Source organism: Argopecten irradians, chromosome 4 (genome assembly GCF_041381155.1).
Source record: "Argopecten irradians isolate NY chromosome 4, Ai_NY, whole genome shotgun sequence".
Classification (NCBI taxonomy): domain Eukaryota; kingdom Metazoa; phylum Mollusca; class Bivalvia; order Pectinida; family Pectinidae; genus Argopecten; species Argopecten irradians.
This window is the reverse complement of record NC_091137.1, coordinates 24,390,515-24,406,392: the sequence shown is the minus strand read 5'-3', so window position 1 is coordinate 24,406,392 and position 15,878 is coordinate 24,390,515. Positions and strand designations below refer to the sequence as shown.

The 15,878-nt window shown below is 35.2% G+C and overlaps 1 long non-coding RNA gene across 1 annotated transcript; it reads right to left on the bottom strand.

Moving 5' to 3' along the window:
• Positions 1–11,434: 11,434 nt before the first annotated feature.
• Positions 11,435–14,039, bottom strand: LOC138321069 (uncharacterized). Its single transcript, XR_011208277.1, has 3 exons — positions 13,852–14,039; positions 12,589–12,783; positions 11,435–11,818 (listed from the first exon to the last, which is right to left on the bottom strand). It is a non-coding gene; the product is annotated as an uncharacterized lncRNA (long non-coding RNA).
• Between the last annotated feature and the right edge of the window lie 1,839 nt (positions 14,040–15,878).

Sequence of the window (15,878 nt, the reverse complement as noted above, 5' to 3'; positions counted from 1 at the left end):
TATATGCAAAAAATTCTGTTTAGAATCATAATTTAATTCGTATGGGTAGGTTATATGAAAAAGTCAGAAATTTGTGAAGCGGGTTTGACCAGTACAACGACCCGAGTCGGGTTTTGGATAACCAAGGACGTATATGAGAAGGATAAGTCACACTGAGTTTTGGGCAAAGACAACGCAGGCGCTTTTGTGTTTGTGCACTGACCGTGACGTTGGGCGACGACTGATTTCCTTTGATATCCGCCGCCGCAGCCTTTGATGTAGCATGGGGTGCGAGTCAAAGTCAAACAGATTGTTTATATTAGATGGCAGACACAGAAAATCGCCACTCTATCTTATGCGAGTAGAGTAGGTCCCGTTGTCCTCGTGACGTCACAGGTCAGGGGTCCCGAATCGGGGTCAATGGCTTTGGGCTTCAGGTGTGTTCTAGAGAAAAGTCGCATTATCTCTAATACCGTATTCGCTATGAAACTCGTACTTTCTCCATTCTAAATTTTATACAATGACACATTTATTTAGCCTTATATACCAAACCATTCCGTGTACACTTTAAAATTGGTAACATAGGAGATATTAATATACATGTATTGAGTATAGTAATAATTGACTTATTCATATGTGTATATATATTAATACATTAGAACAATACTTATATTTTAGATAATTTTGAGCTGTAATTAATACTATAACAAATTAACGGATGTCCTAACCTGATTGACAGTAAGACAATAGCAAATACCCGATATAGTCCACCGAATAGCAAATTGCCCGCGGCCAGGTAATTGCAGGTGAGTTCGATGAATGGCGGCGTGTACAGGTAAACAACATCCTGGTCAAGGTATTACATAACCATCAAACCAAAGGCATGGCTAATTATATATCTATAATATCGGTGTATCTACCCGTATATCGATTAAAAATTGAAAGCGACCGCACGGTCTGAAAAAATAGTTTGTTTTGCTTAATATCTCAATTATATGATCTTTTATAATATCAAAAGTAAATTCTTTCTACCACATGTTGAAACGTTTTACGGTATTGCAATAAATGTATCTCGATTTATTCGGTTAGCAACACAAAACACAGTGTTTGTAATGATCAAACATCGGTGCGTACGTATGTCAAGCATCATATCCTTGATGCTCTAATCGAGGATTTCTTAAATTGTAACATAAAATTTCATTTTACAGTCACAAACTTTGCAATTCACAATGTATCAAAGATACAGACTACAGGAAAATGTTATCTAATTAAAGCTTATTCGTTGCTGAACTCCTCGACAAAAAATTACATGAAGATACCTGCTATTAGAGCATAAATTAGAGTATTTGAAACATCGAATTTCACTCTTTTAGTTATTTATATAAGAGCCAACGTTATTGTACGATTAACTTCGCTCAAAATTAATCATAAAAAAAATCTTTGATCGGCTTTTCCTGTGACCGTCGATGTAAGTGATAGCACATCAGTTATAGTACAGCTATAAGCCACGGACTATTATGACGTCACACGGTTTAGAGCTAGAAAATATGCATGATCGCGCGGGATCGGGTGGTCAGAAAATTTGACCTCGATATCGGCGGTTTACAGGTTATTCCGGTCGCGCGCGGCACGGAGAGGTTTCTACGAGGTCTGATAAAGAGCATGTACATCACTAATACATATTGTAATGCACTGTTGCACTATGGGCCCAATATACTTGCATGTTTATATTATGTATAGTGACCTCCTGTTACATACTTGTATGTCTGAGAGTGAAATAAAAATCTGAAATCTGAAACTAAAGCCATTGCCAGCATAAACTGAAATTATTATTTTTGAATGCACAAATCCTTTAAGTCTCTGGTTTAAATACTTGTAGATGACTTGTGTGCACATTCTGAAGATTACTATACATAACGTAACCACCCGCCCAGCTAATCCCGTACTTCGCTAAGATTTCAACCAATTTGCAACTCATAAAAGAGATTTTTTTACGTCTACTAGCAACTTTCAATGTTAATGTTCCCTTTCAATATCTTTGTCTATAAAGTGTATACAATTATTGTCGGCCATTTTCTCGCTTCGTGCTCCTACTAGTGCCGCCTAAATACAATGAAATATAAGCGCCCAGTAAGTCTAGCCTCGTAAGTCAGGGCGCATCACGATTCCGTTAACCTTCTCCACCGTGTATAGGTCTAGTGTGAATTCCTGTCTAAACAGGATAATCACACTAGCAGACATGGCGAGAACCTGTAAGTGCTGTGACCTGTCACTCAGAGAGGGAGGGAGAGAAAGAAAGAAAGAGAAAGGGAGAATTAAATATGTAGAAAAATGTTAATCGCTACGATGAATACAAGTATGTGTTAATTTTTACTACAGTCTTTAGAAAGAATGCATAAATCATTGAAAAAAGGTAAGAAATCTACACGAAAGTTTTACACTCATTAAATATACATAATTATCCACCAGCCTCCGCATCCAGGTGAAATTGTACAGGGTTACGTTGTTCATCGCGGTTCTCACAATTACGCTTTCGTCCCGCATTGCTTAACATTTTATAAGAAAACTAAAGTTCATGACAATGCTATTTGATAATTAAAAAAATCAAAGAAACGTAGCAACAATCCCAAATCGCTGAAAATACGTTTTTGAAAATCACAGGTAGGTGTGTCGAGCGCCGTATGCAAGCATTGATAGTGATGAGCTGCGCTGCCTCGCATAGAGTCGATTACATCACGCACCAAATAAGTCTCGTTACCACAATACATGTCCTGACACCGAAATGCGGATATCTAGGTGTCCGGCAACTAATGACTCCGAGTGTCTTGAAAGGAGAACACACCTCATTTTATCGTGACACAAATTCTTTGATAGTAGAGTATAGTTTTCCTTTAGCTAGATGACTCTATGTCATGGTACCATTTTTCAATAATCTTTGTTGAAGTTAAAAGTTAATGGCTTAAGTTAACAAGCCGATTCCAAACAGTACATACAAATTAGCGTAGATAATAATACTTGACAAAAAATAAAAGATCCACGACTGCTTGACCCGCGGGCAATTTTCACGGGTCGCTGCGCATGTTACATGTCCGTGCGCGGTAGCAAGTCGGATACAATGGAGTTTGTTTTGACAGTGATTTTAGCATGAACTTGAATATATATTTCACTTTTCATAACGTAGACAAAACGTACAATACAGTGTATTTAATTAAATAAATGCATGTCAGTTTGCATCATGCGTATTGTAACTGTATTCAAGGGACGTGCATTTGATATTTATTTGTGTCTTCCCTGTACGATACGACATATCATATAGAATTACCGTCGGTATAGTAGATTTTGTAATGTTCATTTTGAATATACATGTATAGCACTTGTTCCAAAATATGCCTCAAATAATGTTGTGATATATATAAATCAGCCATTCAAGACATGTACACAATTTCGTTAATCAAAACAGATTCCATAATATGCATAACTTCGACAAATAATTTTGTTAATCAGCCATTCAAGAAATGTACACAATTTCGTTTATCAAAACAGATTACGTACGTTATCAGAAACATATCTATATATTATAGTTATAACGTAATAATCAATAAACTTGAAATACACAATATGTTAAAAAAACATCAAATCTTTGTACAGTGTAGTTAAACTATGACCGATTCGAAGGATTTAAACGTCCTTGTCGATTCCAACACAACCCTAATATGTAAGGAATTTTCAATAAATTTATACAGTGAATGCAAACTTTGGAGAAAAAGAACTGTAAATATAGTAACTGAAAACTATATACATGTGTATATTCCATGCTCAGTTGCACAGCACATGCGATACGGTAGCGATACAGTGACAGCGATACCGCCAGTCGACTATATCTTGGGAGCCGTGCTCTCGTTATGGGTGAGTGGTCAACGCACTAGCGAAGCTCGCCCGCCGGCTCACTGCGCTGTCGCCGTAGGGGGGTCAATGAGAACAATAGGCAGTGGTATTTCCACGAAAAAAAATAACGCTTTCAAAAAAAATAACGTTTCCAACGATACTTGTAACGTGGTCACGTAAATACTCACATGTTCTGTTGATGCTAACAAAGTTTCACATAAAAATCACGTAACATTCTGGCAATAACATGGGAAACAAAATCATTAACAATCATTGCTGACACTAACACGTGAAATGAAATGAATAACAATGCAAAATAAATAATAACATCAGCCACTAAATCTAACATCATTTAAAAAAGACAAACGCATGCAAAGATAGAGATAACACAGCAGCAAAAATATAACGTGTGCTAGAAAATAATAACATGCTTTTAGTTTAAGATAACTAAAATTTTGATAATAACAGTAAAACAGATATAACCAACATAAATATTTATAAAATCACGAATATGGTTAAAATAACAGTTTAAGAACGAAAATTAACAGAACAGGGCTACCAGTGTACGTGTACATCTCAATTAAATGTAACTGTGTGACAGGGCACATCGTTTGCAATTGGCGTCCGACCAGAAACATATATAACGTTACGTAACCTCCCGTCAAATAGTTCAATAAACCACAACATGTCATGTAAGACGACGACCGTTTTCGTTTATTCGGAGCAACCAGTTCGACCGTTTGTTATTGTCATTATCTAAAATGTAAATCCTGACGGACCTGCAGTTTTTTTTCTGACCGAAGGGTCAGGATGACCTATATAGTCATCATGCACCGTCCGTCGGCGTCCGCCGTGCGTAAACTATTCATTCAAACGACTTCTTCTCAATAACCGTAAGGCCTAAAGTACTCATATTTGGCCTGTAGCATGCTGGGATGAAGAACTACCAAAGTTGTGAAAATGAATGACCTTGACCTACTTTCAAGGTCAAAGGAGTCAAATAGGCTAAAATCTTTGAACAACTTCTTCTCAATAACCGTAAGGCCCAGAGTACTCTTATTTGGCCTGTAGCATGCTGGAATGAAGGCTACCAAAGCTGTGAAAATGAATGACCTTGACCTTCTTTTAAGGTCACAGGGGTCTATTTGGCTAATATATATTAAGTACTTCTTCAAACTAGCCGAAAGGCCCAGTGTATTCATCTTTAGCCAGTAGCATGATGAGATAACGGACACGGGGGTCAAATATTCTAAAATCTTGAATTTTGAATTTCTTATCAAGTTCTTGCCAGTGTAATTTAGCTGACACTTGCATGAAATGAGCCTGACATGGTCCCGACCAAGTGTTGTTATATTTTAATGTTGATCCGAAATCCAAGATGGCCACCACACCTGCCATCTTGAAAATATATTTTGAACTTCTTCTATTGTTCTAAGTTTGGCTGAAACTTGCATGAAATGATCCTTACATTGTCCCGACAAAGTGTTTTTATTTTTTAACCATGACACCATATCTAATTAATTTCCTATACGGCTATTGCCAAGGTAGTCCGAAGACCGTTAAGGCCCTTGGGCCTTTTGTTTTTATACAGGCCTGTGAGGGCTTTGTTAAGGCTCGTCTGAAAACAATATCAGATTAGCAGGTCCCTCTGAAATTCATAAACGAACGTAGCCTAGGTCAAAAACACTCAAAACCGTATAATCGAAAAACGGCCAATGACTTTGAAGGTTCATAGGTATTGTGATTTTTAACCCTGCTCAGGGGCTTGTACCTTTGACAGTTGAGAAAACAATACACTGCAGCTTTATTAAAACTTATATTTCTGAGAGTTTTTCTTAATGCGGGGAAAATGTTAACATAAAATTGGGAAAATGCAGCAAATATTCAGCCACAGAGCCTAGTTTCTAATGATTAGATATATATATATAAGATAGGTCACGTCTATTTACATACATTACACAAATGTGAATAGATGTGACCTATCTTATATATATATATCATCATTAGGAACGAGGCCCTGTGTTCGGACAGAGAATTGTAAATAGTGTTACGGTTGCCTTCTAGCTTCGTGCTAGGGTGAATTTCCCTTTAGCTCAGTCAATAGAGTGGCGGACCAGTAAGTCTGGGGTCGCGGGTTTGAGTCTGGCTGGCGGCACACTACTCTGCGCCCTGTTACATTTTGTGCCGTAGACCACTCCATATGAGATTGAGAGCCTTTTTTGGAGAGAGAACCTGGGTTGTTCTGTGTTCGGGGGTGAACACGTTTGAAGGGGGGAGTATTAGTGTTGTAAATAGTGATATCGTCGCCTTCTAGTTCGCGCTAGGGGGAATTTCCCTTTAGCTCAGTCGGTAGAGTGGTGGACCAGTAAGTCAGAGGTCGAAGGTTCGAGCCCATCTGGTGGCACACTACTCTCGCCCTGTTACATTAGTATGTAAATAAACGTGACCTATCCTATATATATCGCATCATTAGGAACGAGGCCCTGTGATTCAGCCATAAATGTACATAAAAATCCCTGCTATTTGTTATATAGTATTATATTTTGTAAACAGTGGTAATATTTGCATTATCCGAATATACAACTTTGAATAAATTTCTTGAATCTTTCATTTTGAATATATATTTGGTAGAGTATATTTATCAAAATTAGTATATGTGTTGATATTCTATATTTTGTAGATCTCCTAATAGAAATTGTGACAGACATGAAAGAAAACTCAGAAAATTGGCTGAACCTTTTCCTTAAATTTAGAGATTGTCAGAAACACTTATCTGTTTCTGGAGACAAGCGTGCAGAAACTACGCTCAGCTTATTTTCGGAAGCAGTAGAGAGGTATGGATTACCATCAAGGATATCAACGTAAGAGGTGATCGTTGAGTGGAAAATGTGCTAGTGGAAGAGTTTATGGAAAACTAAAGAGGATCGAACCGAGGCAGTTATATTGGAGGAAGATCAGTACACAACTGAACAGTCGCAATAAACGACTATGGAGGGATGTTTATTATTCAGTGATAAAAACTTTTTATAGCCTTTTTTTATAACAATGTTTTTAGAATATGCAAATGTTTTGAATGTCGAGGATAAAAATGTTCTTTTCTGTCTCCATTATGTCTTCTTACCATGGATTAATGCTGCTCCAGCCTCTCGGTTAATTTTCTGAAGCCTACAGTCAACATAGTATTAGAACAAAACATGGTGAACGTTGGAGTCCGTACATAATGTGGATGAATATATTGATTAAACTTACATAGACAGAACAGTGTTGCTGTAAGAGATGTCATGAAGTCAGCTAACATTCAATCATTTGGAATAGACCCCTTTGAAGTGTACACCAATAATGGAGACATGTTTCCACCACATTTTCCAGAAGTGGAATTACAGTTACCTACAGGTAGACAAAGAGAGGAAATCCTCAATGACTTGAGAACAAATGTTAATCCAATGAGCAACGGTCCAGAGTTTGGCATAGATATTTACCTAATTGTCAGACAATATCTTCTTTCCTTGCAGCAGTTGGTGTAATGATTTTTTTATAGCCTTGCAAAATTGTAGTGTTTGGTTGTACTGAAGAATTATTACTCTTTTTTTTGAGAGATACTGTAAGGAAGTAATGTTTTTAAACAACAGGAATAAAGCTATTGTGGTAGGGTAATTAATTATGTAATTAATTAAGTAACTAATTAGTTATGTAATTAGTATTAGTGTATTTATGTATGGTTATAAATTAAGATGCACCCCTGCTTGTCCCAATACTGTCTATATGTCACCGTCTTGTTTACCTGTATACCTGTATGTTACCTGGAATGAGTGAGTGCATGGATGGATGCATGAGTGCATTATTTAATTATAGGTGAGGGTAGGTACCAGTCAGTTGACTCACCTGGCTAGTCAGCTGATTGATTTTATTGGGTAATAGATATAATAATGTGTTATTTTATTGGTCAAACTTTCCTTCCAAATTTCTATCTTTGGAGCACTTTCCTTTGTCTGTGGACAGTTCACAGAAAGGTTTTAATGAGAGCATGCAGTTGTGTTTTTGGTCTAGCTCTTAGACCTTTTGACTGTTTTGTGGAATTGGAATATAATTCTTCTACTTCTGTAAGTCATCTTTTTATATTTCTTAGCAATATTGTATATCCTGTGCAATGTTCATAAAGAAAACTATGTATATTTATTTGTCTTATTTTGGTAAAATTATCAGAATGTATTTTTGAACAAGTTAAATTAACTTGAAAGTGTAAAAGTATAAGTATATATTTGAATTTAAGTGTAATTGTCTATTTATATGGACCATTTGATGTAAAGGAGTATATATTTGGATCTCTAGCATTATTAGTATAGAGATCGAAAACTAGTGTTTTATATGAAGATGTTATATTAGTTTAGACCTTTTTGTAACATTATGTATTTTATTCATTATTCATGTACGTGTTTTATATGAAGATGTTATATTAGTTTAGACCTTTTTGTAACATTATGTATTTTATTCATGTACAATGTATAGGACCCTTGGTCGAATGAAACAGATAAAGTGTATGTAATGCATTGATAGTGTATTATGTTGTAGTGTCTAAGTGGGTAGATTATCTCCCCTTAGACTAGAGTATTTTATTGTATAGTTGTAAAGGGGCGAATTTTCTCACCCTGATATAGCATAGTATAGAGAAGACATTGTCTCCGGGAAAATATTGTCTCCCCTTGTATTTATCATAATATCTATTACATGTATTATAAATGGTTCATAAATGTCTTGTTCTACAGTTACTTATAATATAACTGTATTACTGTATTACTGTATGTTAAATAGATATTTCACATCTGATGCTAATTTACTGTAGGCTACTTAGGGATCTTGTATGTATGGATGGATGTATGATTAGTATGAATGTTATTATGTATTATTGCATTGTGAACATGTATTTAATGAGCTTGTTTTATTTTGTTACAGACATACACACTTACATGTATTGTCAATAAACCATCATGACTTAGAAGACGGATTGTGTCCTCTATTACATCCCAACACTCCCACCTTCATCTGGGACTTAACCAAACCCAGTTACACTATAACTGTGGACAGCAGTATACCTGATGAAGTTTAATCAATTATTAAAGCATTCATTACTAAAGTCTGTAATTAAAGAATTTCATGTGAAATGTTAAATGAATAAACAATCTAAGTAATTTGAAATAGTACACAGTAAAGGACTGTTAATAATGTTTGTTGCTAAAATTTACCCTTTCAGATTCATATCCTTTCAGATTCATATTTCGATTTTCAGATATAGACACATCTATTATGTGAGAAAATTTAAAGTTTGCATTAACTTGAAAGTTTTCTGATATTTTTAGCCTACTATTATATATTTATGAATTTGCCTTAATAATGGAGGAAATATACAATTTTGTTTTTCTCTTTGTTGCAAGTTTTAGAAAGCCCATTCACTTTATTGACTGATCAGGAGTTTTAAGCAAAATGTCCGACACTCAACCATTTTGAATTTTGACATTGACAGTTTATCACCTTTCATGTTTTATTGATCTTTCTCAAATTTCATATGAAGGTTACCTTCTGTCCCTGGTTTATGTACCAGAAGAGTCACATTAGCTTATTCAGGACTTGAATTGTAATTTTTCTTGTCACTTGCTAAAAAATGCAAGTGCCCTAAATTTGTAAAAAAAAATATCATTTTACTTATAATTTAATATCCGTATTAAAATTACAGTTTTGTATTACAGATGTATATCAAAGAACTTATTTTTGCATGATTATGCGAGGTGTATAGGTACCAGGGTACATGTTTATCAACAACATTATAGTAAGAACTGTGTCCTTATATTTTCCATTAAAACAAATTTTCCACAATCATTTAATATCATTTTTAGTCCTTAAGCCTTGCAAGCAACACCTATTATGCTGAGCGTTAAGAAGGAGTAGTACCAGATTTACAGACTTTAGTACCGCGGTGGCCGAGTGGTTAAGATGTACCGACATATTATCACATGCCCTCCACCTCTGGGTTGCGAGTTCGAATCCCATGTGGGGCAGTTGCCAAGTACTGGCCGCTGGTTTTTCTCCGGGTACTCCGGCTTTCCTCCACCAACAAACCTGGCACGTCCTTAAAAGACCCTGGCTGTTAATAGGACGTTAAACTAATCAAACTAAAAAATTGGTACGTCTCTGACAGGGGACAGAACCCAAATTCTAGCTTCCTCACAAGGGCGAACACTCTAGATCTACCAAAGGCCAAACGTGAGGCAGTGCATTATTCAGCATACTACTAGCCATATATCACATTTTTTTTCTGTCATAGTTATGGAGATGTTGCAATTGATGGACGACATACTACAGCACATGCTTTTCTTATAGTTACAATTATGTATTAAGCTAAAATTTGTAATTTGCATACTTTAAGAAATATCGTTTTATAAAGGAATGCAAACACAAGTATAAACTGACTATGAAAATCTTTATTTATGAAATCAAAGGAAGGAATTATAAATCTTATTTTGTAATCCAATCTCCACCCTAACACAGTAAATGCAGTTGTACATAGCTCATTTCATTAAACAACTTGAATACATGTGCTCACAAAATAATACCATTTATAACATAACAGAATTTACTCCAAATATTGTGATCTTTTGATTTTTTTCAATATCCAAAGTCATAGGAAAACAAGTTATACATGTATTTATAGTTTTGCTCCTCATGACATTACATCTACCATGCTATGAAAGCTGCTTTGAGGATGAAGATGTGCTGTAAATAATTACAGGCACAGAGGCTGAATGGTCATGTGACTATTGGTACAATACAACACACCAAATTGGATGAAAATGCCTACCTCTTCTGCAACTTACAATTTACAATTAAGACTCATTGTATATAACAAGAGGCCCATGGGTCTTAACGGTTATCTGACTATTGGCAGGATAAACCACACCTCAAAGAAAATAGTAGTGGTAAACAAATTGAGGCAATACAAAACACTCTTTTAACAAAAGAAGTTCATTTTCTGATACATTTGATGAATTAGACCTTGAATGAAGGTCAAGGTCACTAATTTAAAACAAGAGGCTAATTTGGCCTTGATGGTCATCTGACTATTGGCACAATACAACACCTCAAAGAATATAGTAGTGACAAACAAGGCAATGCAACAAACTCTTTAATAGAAGAAGTTCAGTTTCTGATATATTTGATGAAATTTTTTACCTTGAATGAAGGTCAAGGTCTATATCTTTAATATACATGTTAGCCCTTCATACAAACAAGCCACAAGTCCAATAACAGGTCTCAAGGACTCTTAGCTATACACAAGTTGTTTAAAGATTTAAGCCTATTTAACCCCTGTGACCTTGAATGAAGGTCTAGGTCATTCATTTGAACAGACTTGGTAGCTCTTCATCCCAGCATGTCACATGCCCAATATCAGGACTCTAGGCCTCTTAGTTATTCAGAAAAAGTTGTTTAAAGATTTTAGCCTATTTGACCCCTGTGACCCTGAATGAAGAAAATATTACTAAATTGATTGAATTGACCGTTATTAAAAATATTCTATTTTTGTTTGTTTTTATTTCATGAAATTTCATGTAAATGGTATTGCTTCATGAAACTTTATTATAACAGTCCATTTGAAATGTGTCACATTATTAAAAATTGATTTTATAACAAAAGTATTATTTGTTACAGGAATGACATGCTCAAACTGATTTAATTTTCCCAAATCCTTGGCATTCTTTCAATGCTCTCATCATAAGATGTTTCAGTTGATCTACATCATAATCCCTGGGAATATGAAAGTTCAATGTGCAAGTTGTCAGTTGATGTTTAAGGTAATCTGAAAACAGGTGGTTCTAAGAGTAGTGGAATTTTGTTGAGAAGCCTGCAGGAAGTATCTCATCCGCTCCAGTTATAAATGTGAGTAGTTCTCCAAATGTGATGTCAACTGAAATGGGGAAAAAAATCATACAAAAATGGATGTTTTGGAAATAAATCTGGTTCTCAATATAAACACTCAACACTTAACCAACATGCGAATACAGGGTTTTCGAGATCCCAAAACGACGCGAGTAAAGTACAATTTACCGTTCATTACTCACAACATCGCGAAACTCATGATATCATAATAACCGGATGCTGGGACTAATCCACAGTAAATTGTACTTTACTCACATTGTTTTGAAGTCTTGTAAGCCCCGTATTTGTATACGCTTCTATAGTCATTACATAATTGACGGATCGCAAGCTGTCAATCAAACCGCACATGACTTTGTATTGTGTGTGCTATGATGTTTGCTCCGACATTGAATAGAAACACGTGCGTTTGTGAGCACGAGGCGTAGCTATATTACACCTGGCGATCGGTCAATTGCTTTTAGATGCTCATCTACCGTAAAGATATTTTATCTAACTTACATGTATTAAATCTTAACCTCCAATGCTTTATGCAAAATTATTAAACATTTTATAGTACTATATTAAATTTATCACAAAACAAGCTTACAATAAGTGTTGCAAGCAACACATGTACCCTGCCATTAATTAAATTTATGAAGTTTGAACAAATTCTGTTGTTGTGTTCTCAAGTTATTGTCCCGAAAATAAATTTGTGAAACTTTCTAATTAATTTTAGTAACTTGATCAAGCAAACTTATTTTATCTAAAATAATGATAAATTAAATGAAGCTTTTTACAATTGGGATATGCCATATATACCTATACAATGTAAGTCCACCGTAGTTCATCTCCAGTTCTCCGCTGAACTTTACTACAATTTGCAAACCATTGAAAACACTACCAAGAATGTCTCTAAGTTTTACTGTTATTTCTTGTTTGTCGAACATGTGGATCCTGCCTTTCAATTCGTTTATACCTGCTTCAATGCCTTTGGAAGGAATACTGGGTTTATTTCTGTAAAATAAAATTGGAGCATAAATAGTTGGATAACAAAGTCTCTTAAACATTCATCAACATCCTAAAAAATGTTTTAACTCTATGATCAATTACTTGTATACTAGCTGTAAAGTGAATCTGTGGAGTTAGCTGTACATCAGCAGGGTGGAAATAGGCGGTATAACAGGTTGGGACACTCCCTCAAATACAGGACTATTACTCAAATGCAGGACTATTCTGCGTATATATACGGGAGTGTCCCCAATCTGTATAATGGGGGACTACTGTACTGTACGGTACTTGCTATGACATTGGCCAGAATCGCCGAAAAAGACCGCTTTTTTAGACACCGACCTCTATCCGTCATAACAAGGATTTATAAGTATACGTCCTTGGCAGGGACGTAGGAAGAGGGGGGCAGGGGGGTAATCGCCTCCCCACCCCCGTTACCCAGGACAGGGCCAAACATGTCTTTTTGCCCCCCCCCCCATTTTAGCCGACTGAAATGTTCTAAAAATGCACATTTGAAAGAAAAATGGGTCCTCCTGCACATTTTGCATACTTCATTTTAGAAATACGAGTACTCTGGGCCTTACGGTTATTGAGAAGAAGTTGTTCAAAGATTTTAGCCTATTTGACTCCTTTGACCTTGAAAGTAGGTCAAGGTCATTCATTTTCACAACTTTGGTAGTTCTTCATCCCAGCATGCTACAGGCCAAATATGAGTACTTTAGGCCTTACGGTTATTGAGAAGAAGTCGTTTGAATGAATAGTTTACGCACGGCGGACGCCGACGGACGGTGCATGATGACTATAGGTCATCACCCTTCGGTCAAAAAAAAAACTGCAGGTCCGTCAGGATTTACATTTTAGATAATGACAATAACAAACGGTCGAACTGGTTGTTCCGAATAAACGAAAACGGTCTTGGTCTTACATGACATGTTGTGGTTTATTGAACTATTTGACGGGAGGTTACGTAACGTTATATATGTTTCTGGTCGGACGCCAATTGCAAACGATGTGCCCTGTCACACAGTTACATTTAATTGAGATGTACACGTAGGTATTACTTAGTTTACTCACCAAAACAAATAGCATTTCCACTTCCATCGTCAAATCGTCTGCAGCCTTCATTTGAAAACAAACACTTCCATGATCAAGACTACTTTCGTTTTCATTTATCCAATCAAATACGCCGTAACGAAAGCCCTTGGTGTCATTACATACTGTCCCACAATGCAACATTTATGAACATATATTTATTTTGGCACATTGAATGTATTTAAGCATTGATGTCACTATTTTTTAATTTTATCGGGGTATGAAAAAAAAATTGTTTGCAAACTGTGTGAATCCGCGTAGCGGATTCTCACATAAGTTTGCAAACAATTTTTTTTTCATAACCCGATAAAATTAAAAAATAGTGACATCAATACTTATAATTAATTTTATACTCTATTTGATAAAATGAAGTATGTTTAAATGTAACATTATAGTGTTTTTTCAAGGGATTCTTTTTTCCGAATCAATACGCAACGTCAATGTCTCTATTGTGACGTCACGTTAACGTCGGGGTTTCGCGCCATTCTCGGATTTTTTTTTCATAGTGGTATGCAAAAAAAATATTGGCCAATCAGAAAGCCAGATTTGGTATGAAAACAAAGAAAAATTAATTATAAATATATATTCAATAATCCTAAATACAGATTGAACAAATATTTTTATTTTTCTTGACCATATATTTACTTTTTATGAACATGTATTTATTTTTTTGACCATATATTTATTTTTTATGAACATATATTTATTTTTATGAACATATATTTAATTTTTTGAATAAATATTTATTTTTTATGAACAGATATTTATTTTTTTGAATAAATATATTTTTTTATGAACATATATTTCAATTTTTGAATAAATATTTATTCTTTATGAACATATATTTATTTTTTGAATGTATATTTTGTATTATTGAACAAATATTTATTTTTTTAAGAACAAATATTTATTTTTTAGAACAAAAATATAAATTTAATGAATATTGCAACGTTTCACATGCCATACTATGGGGCGATCCGGATTTGGTTGATTAGTCGTACGTGTGAAGGTCGCGTCAAAACAGCGGGTTAGCAGACTTGATTTAAATGATGTTACGGAAGACAATACAGGAACGGAATTCAGAGCTTATTTGGGATAAAATACGTTTGTTTTGTCAATAAATCTATTCTTATTTGTTGGTAGGCTTATATTATATAAGGCATGTCCTCTGTCATATTATACGGTAGGTGTTATTATTAGTTGATAACAAAACATGGCGGACGTTTTCAGTAGTCAGTAGTGAAACAATATAGTTGCCTTCAATTCAAACGATTAATCGATTAGTAATCGATTACATGTGACCGATTAATCGAATACAAAAATTACTAATCGTTTCAGCCCTAATGATTTGCTCATATAGGCCAGAAGGAAAACGTAAACAAACACGTGTGCTTACGCTAGTTACCTGGCTCACCACGTGCAGGTCGTGTCGAACGTCAGTCACGTGATACGATTAGGAATCCGACAAAACCCCGAAGTCACTGAACATGGCGGTGATTGAAGGCGCTTTATTCAAAACCAGGAATATATGATTCCTAGATTTCGGCTCTCTTATAGGCCGACATATGCTTTTGGGGAGCTAAATCATCAAGTTGCATGTCAATGTTTAAATATCAAATGTTTAAGTTACTCATCGTTACAGTGAAATTAGCAGCAATACAACTTTAAGGGAAAGCTTGTATAAGTCGCAATGCCTGATCCCTTTGTCTTTTATATAGGCATTAAAATATCATCGCATTACAAAAGTTAAGAAAGGTTCCTCAAAGATTCGCTACAATGTATGCCACAATACACGTACCTTTCCGAAAGAAAACAAAAAAACAAATGTTAAAAGACCGTACGATCATAAGGAATTTATGTCTATTGCCAAAGATTCAATTGCCGTCTGACGCAGTTATTAATTTATCAACTAACGCAATAAATAAAATGACGTTGGGAAGCATATAACGTTCATTCTCCACTAAATGTACAAATTCCATTATTAAGTGTCCTCTATCAATATCGGGACT